This window comes from Sorex fumeus, unplaced genomic scaffold, assembly GCF_029834395.1.
Source record: "Sorex fumeus unplaced genomic scaffold, SorFum_2.1 ptg000030l, whole genome shotgun sequence".
NCBI classification, from domain to species: Eukaryota; Metazoa; Chordata; class Mammalia; order Eulipotyphla; family Soricidae; genus Sorex; species Sorex fumeus.
Genome location: NW_026606087.1, coordinates 16670859 through 16677458, shown reverse-complemented (window position 1 = coordinate 16677458; position 6600 = coordinate 16670859). Strand labels below are relative to the sequence as shown.

Here is a 6600-nt window from a genome sequence, read left to right as displayed (position 1 = left end):
GATTTGCACTCAGGAATTACTCCTGGCAGTGCTCAGGGGAGAATATGGGATGCCGGGGATCGAACCCGGGTCGGCCACGTGCAAGGCAAATGCCCTACCTGCTGTGCTATCGCTCTGGCCCCTGAAAAAAATTTTTTAATTGTTTGTATATCAAGATATGTCAGAGGGAGGGAATGGAGCAATAGCACAGTCGGGAGGGCATTTGCCTTGCAAGCAGCCAACCCGGATTCGATTTCCAGCATCCCATATGGTCCCCTGAGCACCGCCAGGAGTGAGTCCTGAGTACAGAGATAGGAGTAACCCCTGTGCATTGCCAGGTGTGGCCCAAAAAAGAAAAAACAATTAAAAAAAAAAGATATGTCAGAGGGAAAACGTAGTGAGCAAGGCAGTTAGTTGGTCCTTTTTTGATCCTCAGCACCACATATGGTCCCCGTGCACAACCAGGGTCACCCCTGAGCACAGAGTCAGGAATAGCCCCTGAGCACTGTTGTGACCACAAAACAAAGCAAGATTCTTTTTTTTTATTTTATTTTCATAGGGTTGTTCACAGTAATTGATTACATTCAATATTCCAACACCAACCATTACACCTTCCCATCACCATTCTTTCGACACCATCCAAGCCTGCCCCAAAGGCAGATACTAAATAATTTCTTTTGTATTGCTTGTTATAAACGATTGACTAAAGAGTAATCCAAAAAGGCAAAACAAAATTCTTCATCATTGCCCAAACCTTTCCCTCTGTTGGTGCCGTGGGGTTGCACGGGTGCCTGGTGACTCTGCACTCTTGGCGCAGGTGCTCACCAGCTCCGCAGGCTTCTCAGAGGCGCCTGCACACCTGAGCAGCACGTCGGCTCTCTGCTCTGGCGGATTGGCGGGGTGTCGTGCTCGAACGCCCCGCGCGTGCTCATCCTCCCGGCAGTGTCCGCTCCTCTTTTTTGGTTTCTGTTGCAGGGCCGAAGATAGAACCCAGGGCCTCCCCGGTGCCAGTCCGCTACTTTTGAGCCGCCTCCTGGCACTTCAGTCTCTCTAACTGTGATGATGCTCACGTGGAGGCACACCCTTTCGTTGCCGCGCGCGCTCGCACACACCTGCTGGAGGTAACCGGCAGTCACAGCAGGGACGGGGACTCGGCCGCAGCTGGCAAAGAGGTGCCATGAGCATGAGCCATGAGCCATGAGCCATCCCCAGGACGTTGTGATGGATGAACGAGGGAATTCATTTCATTAATTTAAGTTGTAATGATTTGTAGTTTTCCATGTGTACGTCTTTTATTTTGTTCAATGAATTCCTATGTCATTTTTCTTTTTTGTGTTACCGAGAATGCAGTTGTACGCTTCTCTTTTGTTTCTTGAACCCACCCAGCTGTACCCAGGACTCACCCAAGCCTCTGAGCTGAGGGATCAGTCGTGGCAGTGCTCAGAGGACCATATGGCTGCGTGCAAGGCAAACACCCTGCCTCCTGTACTTTCTCCTATGGGCCCCTGTTTTGTTTTGTTTTGTTTTGTTTTGTTTGTTTTTTGGGCCATACCCAGCGATGCTCAGGGGTTATGACTGGCTCTTTACTCAGAAGTTACTCCTGGCAGTCATTGAGGAACCATATGGGATGCGGGGACCAAACAAATGCCCTCCCCACTGTGCTATCCATTCAGCCCCTGTTTTTTTTGTTATTTTTTTTTTTACAGAGATCCTTTATCAGGATGGGAAAATTCTCTTCTTAGTTTGTCTAGAAAATCAATTTATTTATTTATTTGATTTTTTTCAATCATAAAGCAATTGTGGATTTTGTAAAATAATAGCACAGCAGGTAGGGCATTTGCCTTGCACGTGGCCGACCCGGATTTGATTCCTCCGTTCCTCTCAGAGAGCCCGGCAAGCTACCGAGAGTATCCCACCCACTCGGCAAAGCCTGGCAAGTTCTCCGTGGCATATTTGGTATGCCAAAAAGAGTAACAACAAGTCTCGCCGTGGAGATGTTACTGGTGCCCGCTCGAGTAAATTGATGAACAACAGGAGGACAGTGCAACAGAGCGGTGTTTCTGCATCAATTGAGATGTTCGCATAGGTTTTATCCCTTTTCTAGTGACATGGAACATGACTTTGATTTTGGGATGTTAAACTAACTTACATTGGAAGTTGCATTCAGTATATCCTACTTTGGCATGGTCTATACTATTTTTACATATGTTGCTAGATTTAATTTGCTTGAGGAAATTTGTTTTCGTTTTTGTTTTGGGCCACACCTGGCAGTACTCAGGGGTTACTCCTGGACTTCACTCCTGACAAGTTTGGGGGACCACATGGGATATCAGGGGTCAAACCCACATGCAAGGCAAGTACTCTACCTTCCGTACCACTCTGGCCCCTGTTGAAGAAATTCATGTCTTTATTCAAAAGGAACACTGGTTCTCATTTTTCTTTTATGTTTTTTATTTTGTATTGTTTGGGGACCACACATGGCTAAGACTGCTTCCAGCTCAGTGCAGAGGGGTCCCTCCAAGTATGGGGGATACCAGGCAGTATCCAGGGATCAAACCTGGAGCTCCTTCTTGCAAAGGGCCCCTCAACCTGTTGCACAATCCTTCCAGTTCTCTGCGATACCTTTGTCTGATTTTGTATCAGGGTCACATTGGTCTCATGAAATGAATTGGGAAGTATTTCCCTTCTCCTTTACTGTGGTGGACTTGTGAAGAATTGGTTTTAATTATTATTGTTATATTATTGTTATTTAATTCTTTGGTAGAATGCACCACTGAGATCAGTGAGGACTGAACATCTTTTGGTAGGAAATTTTTATTTTTACTTATTTTGAGGGGTCTCCCAAAACATGCTCAGGTAACCTGGGGGTCACTCTTGGTGGTGAACGCCTCTAGGATCACACCCAGCAGTGCTCAGGGAACCATGTGGTGCTGGGCATCCAACTGGGCTTGGTCAAATGCAATGCAAGTGCCTTAAATCCTGTACTAGTTTTTCAGTCTCTGGGAGGTTTTTTTGTTTTTGTTTTTGTTTTTGTTTTATTCGTTTTTGCTTTTTTTGTGATGCGAACATCACACCTGGCAATGCACAGGGGTTACTCCTGGCTCTGCACTCAGGAGTTACTCCTGGCGGTGCTCAGGAGACCATCTGGGATGCTGGGAATCGAACCCAGGTTGGCAGCGTGCAAGGCAAACGCCCTACCCGCTGTGCTATCTCTCCAGCCCCTCTGGGAGTTTTTTTAAACTACTAATTCAATATTTATTTTACATATTTTTTACTTCTTCTTTAGCCATCCTTAGTAGTTTGTGTCTTTCTAGGATTTTATTCATTCCATGAGTGTTATTGCCATACAGTTGTCAAAAAGTTTCTGTTTCCATGCTTTTTATTTCTTTTCTTTTAGGGACAGTCCCCTGAGCACCTCCAGGAATAATTCCTTTGTGCAGAGTCAGGAGTAACCCCTGAGCATTGCCAGGTGTGATTCAAAAAGAAAGAAAAAAAAGGAAAGAACGGGTGAGTGACCCAAAGAGAAAGAAAGAAAGAAAGAAAGAAAGAAAGAAAGAAAGAAAGAAAGAAAGGAAGGAAGGAAGGAAGGAAGGAAGGAAGATGAAAGAGTCCGTTTTTATTGAAACTTAAGTTTGAAAGATAAGAGGGGAGAAAAAGGGAGAAGTGTGTGTTTGAGAGAAAACAGAGCTTCTCCAGAGTGATTTAAAAAAGGCAAAGAAACAGAGATGCAAGTGAGATACGTGTTCAAGGGAGAATGCTGGTTTGAAGAACAAGCCCCACTTTTTTTTTGGCTTATTGGTTTGGTTTGGTTTTGGGGGCCACACCTGACGATGCTCAAAGACTACTCCTGACTCTGCACTAAAAAATTACTTCTGGCAGGGGTGACTCAGGATGGAAGATGTGTGCTGAAAGTGGACTAAGGACCAAATATGATGGCCTCTCAGTGTCTGTACTGCAAATCATGATGCCCAAAAGTAGAGCGAGAGAAAGAAGTAAGTTGCCTGCCACAGAGGCAGGAGGGATGCTGGTACATTGGTGGTGGAAAATGCGCTCTGGTGGAGGGATGGGTGTGTGATGATGGTATGACTAAAACTCCAACATGAAAGCTTTGTAATTATCTTACAGTAATTCGATTTAAAAATTTTAATGAATTAAAAACAGAAAAGAAATTATTCCTTACAGTGCTTGGGAGACCCTATGGGATGCTGGAGATTGAACCTAGCTTGGCCACATGCAAGACAAGTGCCCTACCTGCTATACTATTGTTCTGACGCCCCCCCAACACACACACACACACACACACACACACACACAAAGAGAACTTCTTTTAAAATCTTGTTTGTCAACCTCCCATGATTCTGGATAAGAGAATGTTAGCAAGAAAACAATTTGGGCTTCTCAGCTTCCTTTTTGCCATGCTGCCCACAGTTATAGTTCAGTGAGGTGATCCAATGAGATACATGTTGCTAAACTGGGCATATAAACCAAAGAAAAAAATGCCTGGATTGAGGATGATGTCTGGAGAATGGAAATTATGTGTCTCTAAGGATTATTTGCACTTGCATTAGAATTTGAAAAGAAATTCATAGGCAGGTTTTATTGGGGCTTGAGAGGTAGCATAGAAGTTAAGGCACTTGCTTTGCATGTAGGCAACCTGGTTTGATTCTCAGTACTGCATGTGGTCCTCAGAGCTCCAATGAGGAGTGATCTCTGAGCACAGGCTGGGCACTAAGGCAGTGGTAGCACAGCCAAGTGTGATCTAAAAAAAAAGAAGGATTTGCCTAATTGTCTTGCAAAGTGGTGATACAGGCTTAGGGCGGTTAGCAGTGAATGAGCCTTTGGCTCCAATCCCCATTGGAAGAGAATTCAGGCCATTCCAAAAGGTGGATAATAGGATCTCGTGGTTGTTTTAATTTGCATTTCTCTGGTCACGTATGATATGAAGTATCTTTTCTTTTGGTTTTGGGGCCACACCTGGCTGTGCTGAGGGCTTACTCCTGACTCTGTGCTCAGTCTGTGCTCAGAAATCAGTGGCGGTGCTTAGGGGACTGTATGTGATGCTGAGGATTCAAGCCAGGCTCAGCTATAGGTAAGGCATGCACCGTTCCCCCTCTGCAATGTTTCTGGCCTCAAAGCATCTTTCCTTATGTTTTATTTGTCTGTAGATTTGTGTGTGTGTGTGTGTGTGTGTGTGAAGTGTTTCTGGTTTTGTGCTTGCTTCGGCAGCACATATACTAAAATTGGAATGATTCAGAGAAGATTAGCATGGCCCCAGCACAAGGGTGACATACACATTCGTGAAGCGTTCCATATTTTTCACAGAGATTAAAAAAATAAAGTGTTTCTGATTTTTTTCTTGTTGTTCATTTTTGCATTGCTGGGGATGAAACCCAGGGACTCACACATGCAAGGCAACTCTATCACTGAGCTATGTCTTGACTCTGAGGATTCTGTTATTAAGGTCTTTACTCCCCTCCTTTTTTTTTTTTTTTTTTTGGTTTTGGGCCATACCCACTGATACTCAGGGCTTACTTCTGGCTCTGCACTAAGGAATCACTCCTGGTGGGCCTTGGGGTACCATTTATAGTGCCGGGAATCAATCCCAAATCAGCCATATACAAGGCAAGGCCCTGCCCACTGTACTATCTCGACAGCTCCTTTGGTCCTTTTTTTTTTTTTTTGGTCCATTTTTATATCAGATTATTTGTTTTCTTTTTGCAAAGATAGTTTTATTTGTTTGGTCTTTGACTTTTGGAATTCACTCTGTAGTGCTAAGGGGTTATTCCAGGCTCAGTGTTCAGGGGTTGCTCCTAGCAGTGCTCTGGGGATCGTGCAGTGCTGGGATCAGATCCAGGATTTGTACAGGCAAAGTCCTTGCTCATCCCATTGAGCCATCTCTCTGTCTCACTAGCTGTGAAGTTTAAAGAGCTTTTGTATATTTTGGATAGTGTCCTTTATCTGACATTCCCCCCGCTCCCCCCACCGAGACTGGAATGTGACTCAATGGTAGACCACTCATTTGGTGTGTGTCAGTCCCTGGGTGTGATCTCAGTCACCATTAAAAAAAAATTCCTGGGGCTGAAGATACAGTACAGTGGAAGGGCACTTGCCCTGCACGCAGCTGACGCAGGCTTGATCCTCAGCACCACACATGCTCGTCCCTCCCCTGCCAGGAGTGATCCCCCAGTGCAGAGGTAGGGATGGCCCAAAAAACAAAAACAAGCAAACAGAAAATTAGTTTTCCTAGTCTGAGGTTTGTCTTATCAGCATCTGGGGGGAGGGGTTGACCACACTCAGTGGTTCTCAGGAATTACTCCAAGTTCAGTGCTCAGAAGAACTAACAGGGCCAGGGGTCAAAAACAGGCTTCCCAAATACAAAGCATATGCTCAGCCGTTTGAGTTTCAAACATCTTTTCAGTCAATATTATTATTATTGTTTTTGTTATTGTTATACTTCGTGTTGCTCAGGGGCTACGCCTGGCTCTGTGCCAAAGCGTCATTCCCAGTGGTGCTCAGGAGACCTTGTTGTACCAGGGACTATACCAGGGTCAGCCACATATAAGGCAGATGCCTTTATTTTGATAGTATCTTGTATAAAACAGAAATCTTTAATGTTTATTA

At 44.7% G+C, this 6600-nt stretch overlaps 1 non-coding gene across 1 annotated transcript; it reads left to right on the top strand.

Moving 5' to 3' along the window:
- The first annotated feature begins 5189 nt into the window (after positions 1-5189).
- Positions 5190-5296, top strand: LOC130025594 (U6 spliceosomal RNA). The gene has a single exon (XR_008792730.1). It is a non-coding gene; the product is annotated as a U6 spliceosomal RNA (small nuclear RNA).
- The last annotated feature ends 1304 nt before the right edge of the window (positions 5297-6600 follow it).